This window comes from Canis lupus, chromosome 24 (genome assembly GCF_048164855.1).
Source record: "Canis lupus baileyi chromosome 24, mCanLup2.hap1, whole genome shotgun sequence".
Taxonomy (NCBI): domain Eukaryota; kingdom Metazoa; phylum Chordata; class Mammalia; order Carnivora; family Canidae; genus Canis; species Canis lupus.
This window is the reverse complement of record NC_132861.1, coordinates 8,247,079-8,261,404: the sequence shown is the minus strand read 5'-3', so window position 1 is coordinate 8,261,404 and position 14,326 is coordinate 8,247,079. Positions and strand designations below refer to the sequence as shown.

Genomic DNA, 14,326 nt, shown 5'->3' with positions numbered 1-14,326 from the left:
CTGCTCCGGGCCTGCGCTGGTGGATTCGTGCTCCGGCCCCGCAGCCCCCTCTGCAGAGCCGCCGCCTGAGCCCCCCCGAGCTGCTCCCGCCCCGCAGCCCCCTCCGCGGACCCGCCCCCGAGGCCCCCGAGCTGCTCCCGCCCTGCAGCCCCCTCCACGGAGCCGCCCCCGAGCCCCCCGAGCTGCTCCGGGTCCCGCCGTGCGCGCTGCAGCCCTTAGGGAGCTCGGCGCACTCTCCCGGGGCGCAGGTGTCTGTTAGTGTCCCTGGGAGCCCGAGGGCATCCTCGCCCTCCTGGGTCCTGCTCCACCTCCCCGCGAGCCCCTTTCCGCCCGGGAAGGTCGGTGCAGCTCCTGCGTCTCCGGGACGGGGCTCTCCTGTCCTGGGGACACTCGCCCCGGCCTCAGCCCGGCTCCTCGTGGGCCCCTCCCCCTTGGAGGCCTTTGTTTCTTTACTTCTTTTTCCCCGTCTTCCTACCTTGATAGAAGCGTGAACTCTTCTCACTGTAGCGTTCCAGCTGGTCTCTCTTTAAATCTCAGGCCGAATTCATAGATTTTCAGGATGGTTTGAAGGTTATCTAGGTAATTTGGTGGGGACAGGTGGCTTGGGGACCTGACTCATCTGCCATCCTGCCCCTCCTCTCCCTACATCTATTGTTTGATGGGGAAGGCAGCAGGGAGGAAAATGAAGAGATGTATTTTTGACAAAAGCTCTCTTACTCTCTAGATATGATGCTGATATGTTCCTCAGTTGAGCTTAGAATCCTGAAAGAGATAAAAGGATGAAATTCATTGAAAAAGAAAACAAATTACAAAACAAAAATAAGCAAAAGTAAAAAATAAGGAGATGCATATGAAAAAGAATCATCTTGTCAAAGAGAGAATTAGTGAATTCTTAACAACAAAATTGGCAGTTAAATGATATTTAAAGGGGAAACTGCTGAGAATTTCCCAGAGACATTAGTTCTTTTTTTTTTTTTAAGATTTTATTTATTTATTCATTCATGAGAGACAGAGAGAGAGAGAGAGAGAGAGAGAGGCAGAGACACAGGCAGAGGGAGAAGCAGGCCCCATGCAGGGAGCCTGATGTGGGACTCGATCCCAGGTCTCCAGGATCACGTCCTGGGCCAAAGGCAGGTGCCAAACCGCTGAGCCACCCGGGCTGCCGGAGACGTTAGTTCTTATATTCAAGTTATATAAAGTTCCTAGCAGGATAAGTAAAAATAAATCCATACCTGCCATAAAATCTTGGGTTAAATCTGGACTCTCTCCTACTTAAATGTGTCATATTTCAAGTTACTTTATTTCTCTAAGTGCCAAGTTCTTTATTAAAGTAGTGATAGGTATAGCCTTTAGGAATTTTTTTAAAGGATTACAAATTCTTTGACACTTCTCCTAACAAAAGGTGAGGTCTGTGTCCCCTACTCTTGAACCTGAGCAAACTTGTGACCTTCAGTCAGTGGAGTATGGTCAGATCAATGCTTTGTGATTCCTAAGGTTAAGTCATAAAAGGTCTTGGCAGCTTCTGTCTGGTGCTCTTGGAATAGTTGTGCCTCCTTTAGGGTGCTACCTTTCAGAACACAGCTGCTATCCCTCTGAGAAGCACACATTACATAAGGAACTATGTATGGGCACACCAGTCAAGTCTAAGCTGAACTCAGCTTTTAAGTCATCCTATGTTAGGTACCATACATGGGGGTGAAGAAATGTTGTGCAGGTTTCAGTTCCCGGCTCTTAGCCATGCTGTCCTGGGAGAAGACTGAGATGGACTGGTATTAGTGACTCGGGAACCCTGGACCACAGGCCTTGAAAGTAGATTTTCTCAGGAATGAGTATACAATGGTAAGATAAGAAAGCTAAGTATGGGCCTAGAAAAATCCCACTAGTAAAGGGAAGGGCTGAGAAGACAGAGCAAGAATGCTCCAAGAGGGGAAAGGATGCATGGCAGGAGTCCAAGAAAGGAGCAGCACTGAAAAGGAATTTGGAAACATATCCATCCCTCTCCTATGGGGCCCAGTCTTTGGGGGCAGGAAGAAGTTTAAGTTGGATGTTAACAACATAGAACTGAGTAAAACTATAACTGGACCCATAGCTACAACATGAAAACTCTGCTGACATATCCAATTAACATCTCTTCTTCTCATTAAGGGCTAAGATTCCTTCTCCCAGGAGAGCTCTCAAGTTTATTTGCAACAAGGAGAGATCTAATTGTTTCTAAAAAGTGTAATCTTTCCTGTTAAAGCCTGAGACATGCCAGACACGGAAAAGCCAATTTGCTCACCCCTTTATCCCTTCAAAGAGATGACTCTAGAAAAGCTCTCTCTAAACACACCATGACCTCCACCGACACGTTTACCATACTGAGCCTCCACTTCGCTTCTTCACATGCAGACTACCTCTAGAATTAGTCGCCCAAACTGGGTCATGTGGTTGGAAAGAAAAGAATGATATCCTCTTTTTATGTATATTATTAAGGATTGTGTCTGTGACCCAATTCCTTCATCTATAAAAGGGAGAGAATTCAGTGACTATGAGCTCTAAATGGAGGGTGAGGTTCTGAAGGGATTTCAGCTGGGGACAGGAGAGTAGAACTTGCAACTCTGTGAATGACAGACAAAGTTTACTATTTTGAGGGGAGATTTCTGGGTGGGGGACTGCCAGAAGTTAGATGTGGGCAGGATATCATTTTAAAACAGAAAACTTATTTTAAAATGAAAGTAGGCCAAACCTTTTCATTGTGATTTTATATTTTCTTTTTATTTATTTTTTTTTTTAATTTTTTTTTAATTGGTGTTCAATTTACTAACATACAGAATAACACCCAGTGCCCGTCACCCATTCACTCCCACCCCCCGCCCTCCTCCCCTTCCACCACCCCTAGTTCGTTTCCCAGAGTTAGCAGTCTTTACGTTCTGTCTCCCTTTCTGATATTTCCCACTCATTTCTTCCCCCTTCCCTTATATTCCCTTTCACTATTATTTATATTCCCCAAATGAATGAGAACATATAATGTTTGTCCTTCTCCGACTGACTTACTTCACTCAGCATAATACCCTCCAGTTCCATCCACGTTGAAGCAAATGGTGGGTATTTGTCATTTCTAATAGCTGAGTAATATTCCATTGTATACATAAACCACATCTTCTTTATCCATTCATCTTTCGTTGGACACCGAGGCTCCTTCCACAATTTGGCTATCGTGGCCATTGCTGCTATAAACATCGGGGTGCAGGTGTCCCGGCGTTTCATTGCATCTGTATCTTTGGGGTAAATCCCCAGCAGTGCAATTGCTGGGTCGTAGGGCAGGTCTATTTTTAACTGTTTGAGGAACCTCCACACAGTTTTCCAGAGTGGCTGCACCAGTTCACATTCCCACCAACAGTGTATGAGGGTTCCCTTTTCTCCACATCCTCTCCAACATTTGTTGTTTCCTGCCTTGTTAATTTTCCCCATTCTCACTGGTGTGAGGTGGTATCTCATCGTGGTTTTGATTTGTATTTCCCTGATGGCCAGTGATGCAGAGCATTTTCTCATGTGCATGTTGGCCATGTCTATGTCTTCCTCTGTGAGATTTCTGTTCATGTCTTTTGCCCATTTCATGATTGGATTGTTTGTTTCTTTGGTGTTGAGTTTAAGAAGAATCCAGAAGTGGACCCTGAACTTTATGGGCAACTAATATTCGATAAAGGAGGAAAGACTATCCATTGGAAGAAAGACAGTCTCTTCAATAAATGGTGCTGGGAAAATTGGACATCCACATGCAGAAGAATGAAACTAGACCACTCTCTTGCACCATACACAAAGATAAACTCAAAATGGATGAAAGATCTAAATGTGAGACAAGATTCCATCAAAATCCTAGAGAAGAACACAGGCAACACCCTTTTTGAACTCGGCCATAGTAACTTCTTGCAAGATACATCCACGAAGGCAAAAGAAACAAAAGCAAAAATGAACTATTGGGACTTCATCAAGATAAGAAGCTTTTGCACAGCAAAGGATACAGTCAACAAAACTCAAAGACAACCTACAGAATGGGAGAAGATATTTGCAAATGACATATCAGATAAAGGGCTAGTTTCCAAGATCTATAAAGAACTTCTTAAACTATATTTTCTTTTTAAATATTATCATCTCACAGAATGAGCATTTGGCTTAAATATGATCTCTGAGGTCAATGACCTGACAACACCATGATCTCAACCCTTCCCCTGGGACTGTCCTTCCTTCCCAGGCAGTCTTCTCAAAATCCTTAAACTCCCAGCCTTTTCTGTCTCCCGGAACAGCTCATTAGCTATCTCAAGAAGGTAGATTTTCTTCTATAGGCTACTAAGGCAAAAAAAAATTAGATCCCTTTTCAAGACATAAGCTTAACATTTGCTCTCAGAGTTGTTGCTTTTGTTCTCTTGCATTCAATGACCTGTATGGGGCTGCTTTCAAGTGTTTTCACTAAGTGTTCCAACTTGGTATTGGAGGGAGGGGGGGGGTAAGGTTGAGGTTCAGCAACATGAGCTTTTACCCTTGTGTATTGTGTGGGCAAGTTTTTTCACCTCTCTGGGCCCTGATTTCCTCATTAACAAAACAAGATGATAGCATTGACCTCACAGGGCCTTTGTAAGGGTTTCACCTAATGGAATCAGTGGTCCAGCAGAGTGCCTGGCAAAGAGATGGTGTTCAATCAATTGTAGCAATCCCCTGAGTTCCTATTGTCTGCGTTGGTCCATTCTCCTCATCTATCTCTTCCTTTCTCAACCTTTCTTTCTCTTATTTACTTCTTCCTGAGATAAAGGACCAATTCCTCATCATTCCTCCCCCAAACAAATGAGCTATGCTTGGGTAAGTAGAGCAGCCTTCTGAGACAGTAAAATCAGGAGCTTTAAGCTTTAAGCCCTTCTTATGACACCCCTATAGCAACCCCAGCTATACTCAGTCCCAGGCAGAAGAGGTAGAGAGATTTTGTGAATAAGTGTGTCCCCTAGCACAGACCTGAATGTGGTCTCTCACGAGTGTCTTATTTCTGTGATACATAGGTCCTATGCTATTGAAGCAGCCCTAATAATCCCTGCCTGCCTTCTGAGTCCAGATTAGCTGAATGAATCTGGAGGCCTTTCTCTCCATATTCGCATTCATGCACTGAAGTTTACCAAGCAAGCCTAGCTCACACTGGGGAAGCTGCAGTGGGTTCTCCCTCTGGCTTGTTAGCACATCTTCACATAATCAGCCATGAAGACACAGACACAAGAGGCAGGTTGCTAACATTTCTTTTTCATTTGTCTAATGGGTCAAGAATAGGTATAGTGGCTCAGCCCCCACAGGATCCCACATGGGGAAGCAGCAGCTCCCAGATGTATGGAACTCTGAAAACCCATCATTGGTCTATCCTAGGTAGGGTAACTTTAAACTCTTATTTTTTTCTATCACAGGGAGTGGTGATTAGGAACATGTGTTTAAAAATTCAAAGGCTACTTCCCACAGTTTTGAATTAAGAAAATTAGAAAACTGTGGGTACCATGGATTCTTCCATTGGGATAGTCAAAACCCCACCCGGCAATTTCTGAAGCCCAGCATTATGATATTTGATATTAGTCTTCACTTTCAACATTATAGTTGAGACAGTTAAAAATGTTTATTTTTATTCTCGGCATTATATGTTCCACATGTTCTACAGAGTTCGTTCTCTAGGTAAATTCCATTTTATCTAAACTTATGAGGCACTGGTATAATCAGCCTCAGATAGGTCAATGCATTGATTTTTCTGTTCAAGCTCTCCATTTTGTTTTTAATTTCCACATAGGACTAACTTCCACGAAGACTTGTCTTTCTTTTATTCAGTCCATTATACCTGAGATTTAACACAGAGTAAAAAAATATTGATTTTTTGATATCAAGAAGTGTAACTGACAGTAGCGTAACTTTCAGTATAATTCATTCCCACAAAAAAAAAAAAAAAACTGCTCCTCATATGTGAGGAGGTTGAGGAGGCCCTCATGTGCATTCAGGTTGAGGAAGCATGAACTTTGAGCTGTACTGACCCGTTTCACGGGATCCCCTGGAGACCAAAAGTAAGCATTTGCAAGACATCCAGCTGGACCAAGGGTGCGGGAAGGGAACCAAGGCAAGGGTCGCATGGAAGATCAAAATTGGCATCCCCCAAGTCAGTGGGCTCACACCCTGGGCAGGTGTGTTCTTGTCCAGAGCAAAGCTTTAGGTGATTTCTTCTCCGTACATGTCCTGCGTCTAACCCCAAGTCACAGTTTTTGCTGAGCTGTATTTTCTCTTCTGCCCTTTGTAAGGCAGCTCTGATTCCAGGCACTTCCTGCTCTCACTCACCCTCGCCTGATCTAGGAGCAAATTGCCTTGGTTCCGTTTGCCAGTCATGAGTGCTCCAGGGGAGTGAGCACCGCGGGCCGCTCTGCCTGTGCGGGCCCAGAAGGCGGCCCTCGGCACTCGAAGAGGAGCTTCCGGTACTGCTCTGGGAAAAGAACCTTTCCAGACTTTTAAAGCCGGCTTTTGCCCTACTTTCGGTCCAACTGGCAAGAGGGGAAAAGCCATATAATCATGGAGTTAAAATTCTAGAATCAGTGTGCTCTTGGAGCCCGTGTAATCCTGATTATTTAACCTCTGTTTCTAGATGATTGGACACTTAAGTATAACAGCCCTGAAAAGATGAGGCTCCATCCTATTTTAAAAAGCTCCTATGTGGAAGAGACATGGGAAATTTTTCTACTTTGTCCTCAATTTTACTGGGAATCTTAAATTACTCTTAAAAAAGAAAAAAAAGAACTTTGACATACACACAGATACTAGGTGACCAGTGTGGTGGCTAGAATGGAGGGAACAGAAGAAATCTCCTAGACCATAGAGCCAAAGGAATAATGTGGGGAAGGGGGCAGAAAGGGCTGTTAGGAGCTTCCTTGTTTGTCATGTGGCAGACATATTTTATTTGTGCTGGGCTGAACTTTACTCTCTTTATCTGGCTTTGACTCATTTATCAGATCTCAACATAAACATAAATTCCTGAGGAAAACCTCCTGATCCCCATGTGCATTAATACCCAAGTCATACACTCACTGTGTCCTGTACCCCTTCACAACGCTTGACGTGAATAAAATACTTTCGAGACTGCTTAATGCCTGTCTCCCTCCGGGGGCCAGAGCTGTGTCTCTCATGTTCATCCCTGCATCCCAATGCCTAGTGCCTGGCACTTCTCAGGCACTGGAAAAGTCCTTGCCAAAAGACCACTGGGTCCAGCAGACAGCAGAGGAAGAAAATATGGCTACTTGCTATGCCTTCAGCTGGTTCTTATGCTAGAATATTAGCAATTAGCTCCCCTGTGCCTATCTCAGGAAGATACCTGGCCGAAAATAAGCACATAAGTAAAATCAGTACTTCCTTCTTGTCAAAAAGGGGCTCCCCTATGTGAGTGGCTCCTTCTCAGGCTATGCTTCTTAGACAAAGATGCCTCTACAGTGGCCCACATCCCACAGAAAAGAGAAGCCCGGTGTGCAATAACCACTTTATGATGTTGGAGATCCAGACACCAGAGGAAGAAGTCACCATTTTAGATCAGTTTTTTGGCTCAATTACAGCTTTTGTAAACCTAGATATGCCCAAAAGCCTTTCTCTGATTAACCTCTGCCTGATACAATGTTTGACAACGGTGACTGGATATCTTTATAGTTCAAGAATCTTGAATTATAGAGGTCTGGAAAGATTGTAGTCATTCTTCTTAAGTATGAAAAGTAACCTTGTCCCCTGTTCAGAAGGATTTAGGACATGATTAAAAGTTCACCAGGCCTTATGACATCCCTTTTACTCTGTATTTCTGTGGTCTCATCTTTAGAGTGAGCAAATTCACATCGTTTCATAAAATAAAGAAACTCATCTCTGTTGTGAAAAATTATTGCCATCCCAATATTTTCTGCCATTTTACCTTTTCCATGGAGACCTCCAAGGGTGGGCATGGAAGTTGTGGATTTGCAGTACTAAAAAGGGGTACAGATACATGTAAACATGTGACATCTCCCAGCCACAAAAAGAGCAAAGAAAATCTCAGTCCCATACACACTTAAGTCTGTTTATTTTTTAGAAAGAAAAAAAAAAGATTCCTATCCTCCATGGCTCCGGATGTGCTATGTGTATCTCTGCTTTTATATGGCTGTTGTCTATCTCTTCTGAAAAGCTGGAAAACAAGTCTCACTTATTTTGAACAGGATAGCAATAAGAGACGGGCAGGAGGCAGCTTTCACAGAATAATGGGAAGGGCACAGAAATCTACCCAGCCAAGTCCCATGGGAAGAATAGACCCTTCATATATTTGGAACACACATTTTCTGTATGCTCCAAATAAGTGTATTTGATGCACGTAGGAGGTGAGTGTGAGAGGGAAAGTAGATGGGAGAGGAATTCAATGCAGTTTACTAGATCTGCTGGGCTGATTATGAACAGAGAGATTTTCCCAATAGGGGCTTTTCCATTTCTGGGTCTTCCATACTTTGAAATATACATATCAAAAGCATCAAAAATTCCCTGTAGCAAAACTTACAGCAAAAAAAGTCTCCCTTAAGTTGAAGCTTTTCACCTCTGACACCAGAAACTGTTCAATCCCTCACCACTGCTGGCGTGTAATGGAGAATTGCATCCATCCTGGTTCCATGAGTGATAATAGATACCACTCACACTCAGCTCCAGCTTTTCCCAAGGAGACATCAATTCAGACTTTTCACTTACTTCTCGTAAAGAACCCATAAAGCTGCCTCAACCACACAACAAAGAGATGTTCAAAAGCCAAGAAAATGATACTAAAATTACATTTCTGTGGGTTTTTTTTCCCTTTTTCTGCAGTTTCTCAAGCCTCTTCTCCATGCCCACCCCCCTGAGCTATTTTCCTGAAATTATCTCAAGTAAGAATGCTTTGTTCCGGCTTTGAACATTTTTCATCAAAAAGGGAACATTTTTAAGAAAGAGAGTAATAAATATTCTCCTAGGCATAAGATAATGCATTTTTGAAAAGTGAAAGACACACTGGGTTTTAACATATGAGTTTGCTCCATATTTTAGAATTCTTCTCAAAATAAGTTGTCCAAGAGTACCACAGCTGTGTTTCCACATCAGCAGCTCTGCGGTCTGCCCAACATCATTTAAGGAATAAGGTAGGACAGGATTCCTAGCTCTGGAAATCCATGTTGAAGACTATTTTGGTGAAGAATTGCATTTTCTTTGCTTTCAAGGAGCCAAAGAATGTGATTAGGCCTTCAGCTTTTTCTTATCTAGTGATTTTTAAGTTTTATAACTTTGACAGTGTGTAGATATATATGTATGTATAAGTAGCACTCACATATACAGAGGGTTGTTATATTCTATTTGCACTAGGTTTGTGTGTAACCTTAATTAATTAGTTTCCTTTCTTTTGTCAGATATTCAGAAAATTAAGGATGTCCATAAATGAATTAAAGGGAAAGTTGGTACACAACAGAAATTGCCCAGTGTGTCAGGCCCTGTGACAACAGTATATAGACATAGGGTGGTAGGGGGAAAAGTACTGGGTTGGCATTAAACAAAAGATTTGAACAGAACCTTAGCTTCTTTCTAGTTTTATGCTCTAAGAGTAATTTGTTTGACTTCTGTAAGCCTCAGTTTATTTATTTACAAAATACAGCTAATAATTCTGCCCTAGATCATAGAATAATTAAGAAGATTGGAAATAATATTGCTAAAATACCCAACATAGTGGCTGCCACATGTGGGCTCACTAAAAGTGTAGTTTGACTTCATACTGATGATCATAAGCACTCAACATGAGTATTGCACGAGTGAATATGCAGTTCTGGTGCATAAAAATATACTTGTATATGAGTGACACTGTGAGGGCCACAGCTTATGAGCAGTTTATCCAAACTCTGACCTTCTGTGTCCTTGAGACATGCACTGCAGCTGTCAAGTGGTAGAGTGCTCATGGAGCTGCTGGTTTGCAAGCTCAGAGGAAAGCCTGTTGGTCCCTGGGAAGGTTTAACCTAGGCCACAAAGAACTCAGATCCAAAAGCACATTCTTAACCATGTGATTTCTCAAGAGAGACTTCTTTATTGCCTTTGAGAAGTGATTGCCTTTAGGTGTCCAGGCACTTTGAAATACTCCAAATTTCCCATCACATGTTTCTCCATCATGCATAAGGCATCTACACAAATCATCCCTAGATATTACGCTGGCCATCCAGCTAGCTGAAGATTCCTTCTAAACTCACTTAGCTATTCTGGATAAGCACCAGTATCTGAGTGTCCTATGGGGATAAATCGTGCTGACTGTCACCTTAAGTCTTATTGAGAATGGAATGGAGGTATAAACCAATCAATCAGTCCGTTGATCAATCCATACTACCAGCCAGAACTGGGACTAGATGTGCCAGGAACATAACCTTACACAGAGCCAGGTGAGGAAATGTGAGTCCTTAATTCATTCCACAGCCTCACAGTCTTGACCCAGTACTTAGCCATGGGCTTCAACCCATTCCCCATTCCATAGCCTGTAGGTCCTAGGTCATCTACCTACTGGCCCTCTAAGGCTTTAGTTAACCCACAGCTTGCTTATCTAGGCTGTGATACCCATCCTAACTTTTTAAGACCTTTCCAGGGGACAGATTCCCTATTTTATTCTCCCAATCACTAGCTAGAGTCTGACTGTGAATGCACTGGAATCCCAGAACCACAACAGAATATTTATTTCATTGTCCATAGTCTCTGTGCCTTACATACTAAATTAGAATTCTTAGTATTAATACTTCTTGAAATAATGCCTACTCTTTGGATATTATCTTGTCCTGAGCTTCAACTCTGCCTTACAGAGGATAATAATCACAAGTTGGTTTATTCTCCCAATGCATGCACCTAACTTCAGTGAGGAGGGCCTTTCCTGACCTGACCTTAGTGAGCCTTTCCATTGGCCTTTGGTCTCTGCCTGTCCCTCATAGGTCTGAGCTTGTCTTATTCTAGTACCATGTACTACGCTGAGGACTGATACACATCAGCTTTGTTTATCTTCCTCCACATCCTACGTTATTTCCTTTTTATGGACTAGAAAACAGTGATGTTTCTTTCTACCCATGCCTGAGAATCAAAACTTATTGGGTGAGGGAGATACATTCTCTTTCTCCAAGAGTCCTTATGGAAAATTTCTTTTTCAGTTGCTATTTTGGGCAGGGCTCAATCCCTGAGCACTCTAAACTTAATATTCTCTCTTTCTACACCAGAAGCAAACCAGAATTGAGAGATGCAACCAAGACAGGGAACTGGTTTTCTAATTTATTACAGATAAAGACAGGAATTCAGATCTTAGTACCTCAAGCCACTGGGCAACCTTCAGCAGTCACCAGTTACAGTCAAAATCATATCATCATTATATGCATGATGTTTGGCATACAAACTGCAATGATCAAGAGTTGCTAAGACTCTTTTTCCACCCCCTCACCACATAACTTGTCAGCAGTTGACATTCAAAATCCATTAATAGCATTATACTTCATTTTCCCTCTAATTTCATGTTTTGACTAAAGGAAGCCAAAACACTAGTTTACTCAATTCCAAATATGACATATAAGCCAATCTAATGAATGTATCCATGTATGTGGACATGCTTTCTAACATATGGAAAGCAATAGGCTAAAACATATTCAGGAAAACACATTGCAGTTGCCTTTCATTTGGAGTAAAAATTTGGCCCAGCCTACAAAAGCTATATTAAAAGAATGAAATGTAATAAATAATTTGAAAAAAAGAAAAATGCCTTATTGTTAATAAAACGAGAAAGGAGACAGGCTCAAAGTGGAGTGAGATTTCTATTCTCTCTGCAAAATGGCAACATTTTAAACAAGATAATGCCCTTTCTTCCCCTTCAATAAACAGCTATCAGTTCATGAGTCACTCTGTAAGTCTTCAATAGCTGGGCTCATACATACCATACACCATCTGTTCCCCAAATTTATGAAATCCTTGCCAATGTCACTTCAGCATTAAAAACTCTGACCTTTTTTTCCCCTCCCTTGGAATAAAACTAAAAAGGTAAGATGTGTGCATAGACTTGTAGAATTTTATAACAAGGACAAGGACAAGGACAAGGACAAACTAAAACATCTTTGTGATCATTTATTCTCAACAATTGTATTAATAACCTTTTTTCTGGTTAAGTAACAATGATTATGGTTTTCAAAAGGAAAAACTCAACAAGTCTTTTTAGCCCCAGTTTAGCCAAAATTATTTTTTATCTGAGGCAACACCAGATGATTTGCTTAGAAATACAAAGATTTTATACATATGTGTGTGCTTATAACTATATGTTCTATATTATATATGTGTATTACATATAGCCACATGCTATATATTATATATATGTGTGTCTGTATATATATATAACATATGTGTATATATATACATATACATAAAATGACAGTTTTATGTATATGTAACGGTTGTTGTTATCAGTGAGATTCTATATTTTTAATAAAAATATTCCTGACTTTATAAGCAACTAATTCAGTCTTTGGGAACACATGTGATTTTTATGGCAATAAAATAAAATAAAATCACAGCAGAAACCAACTTTATTTGTTCCCTAATTGACTATTTTCCCTTGAGCTGACTGACTTTCTTAAGTTTTGAAATTCAATGTGATTTGGAGCATTATCTTATGCAAAGTTCACAGAGAGACCTGCTTCCGGTCGTGTCTGTGGAAAGCACTGCCCAATTTCCCTGGTATTTGAAAGAACAATTCTTTCTTTTCATACTTTGCATATACAGGTTAAGTCCAACTAAGGAACACTTAATATGAAAAAAGAACATTCTAAAAAAAACATCATCAAGATTCTGCAACCTGTAAAAATGATTTGGTTCACATCTATTTTGCAGATTCCTCTGCCCTACCCCTCAGCAACTCAAACTGAATCTTGGTCACTATTTTAAAAAATAACTGCTTTATTATAATTCACATAACAAAACTCACCATTTTAAGATGTATAATTGAGTGGCTTTTCATATATTAATAGTTAATATGTCCATCATCACTAATTTTAGAATGTTTTCATCACACCAGTGAGCACTCACCCCATACTTTCCTCTCCTCAGCCGCTCTCAATGTCTAATATACTTTCTCTCTCTATGAATTTGCCTATTCTGGACATTTCATCTAAATGGGATTATATAATATGTTGTCTTTTGTGTTAGCTTCTTTGACTTAGCAAAGCGTTTTCACGGTTCATCCATGTTGCAGTATGTATCAGTACTTCACATTATTATTTTTTTAAGATTTTACTTATTCATGAGAGACATACATGAATACAGAGAGAGGCAGAGACACAGGCAGAGGGAGAAGCAGGCTCCCTGAGAGGAGCCCGATGCGGGACTCAATCCTGGGACTCCAGGATCATGCCCTAGGCCAAAAGCAGGTGCTCAACCGCTGAGCCACCCAGGCATCCCAACTTCACATTACTTTTATGACCAGATACAATTTCATCATAAGGCTGTACTATATACTGTTTTTCTATTCATCAGTTTATGATTATCTGGGTTATTTCCAATTTCTAACATTATGAATAATGATGCTATAAACATTCAACTGCAAGGTTCTGTGTGGATATATGTTTTAAATTCTCTTGAGTACTTACTGAGGAATAGAATTGCTGGGTTGTATGGTAATTCAATGTTTAACATTTTAAGGAACTGCAACCCGGCTTTTCCAAAATAGCTGTATTCCTTTATTTTCCCACCAATGTGTGAGGGTTTCAGTTTCTCCACATTCTCGCTAACACTCATTATTGTCTTTTTTTATTTTAGTCATCCTGGTGGGTGAGAAGTGGTACTTTATTATGGTTTTGATTTGCATTTTTTTTTCTAGAGAGAGACTGTGTGTGCAAGTGAGGAGTGGAGCCAGACAAGGGGCTCAATTCCACAACCCTGTGATCAGGACCTCAGCTGAAATCAAGAGCCAGAAGTTCAACCAACTGAGCCACCTAGGCTTTGCATTTCTGTAATGACTAAGGATACTGAGCTTCTTTTCATGGGCTTATTGGCCAATAATGTCTCTTCTCTGGAGAAATGTCTATTCAAATCCTTTGCCCATTTGTAAATTATGCTATTTGTAGTTTTACTATCTAGTTTAAAAGTTCTTTATATTATTTAAATACAAGTGCTTTATTATATATATATATATATATATATATATATATATATATAATTTGCAAACATTTTTTTTCCATTCTGTGGTTTGTCTGTTCACTTTCTTCATGGTTTCCTTTGAGGCAAAAAGATTTAAATTTAGATGTAGTCCAATTGATGTATCTTTTTT

General features: G+C 40.9%; 1 long non-coding RNA gene across 1 annotated transcript; it reads left to right on the top strand.

Moving 5' to 3' along the window:
• Positions 1-1,582: 1,582 nt before the first annotated feature.
• On the top strand, positions 1,583-14,117 carry LOC140616408 (uncharacterized). Its single transcript, XR_012016901.1, has 3 exons — positions 1,583-1,839; positions 9,058-9,149; positions 13,877-14,117. It is a non-coding gene; the product is annotated as an uncharacterized lncRNA (long non-coding RNA).
• The last annotated feature ends 209 nt before the right edge of the window (positions 14,118-14,326 follow it).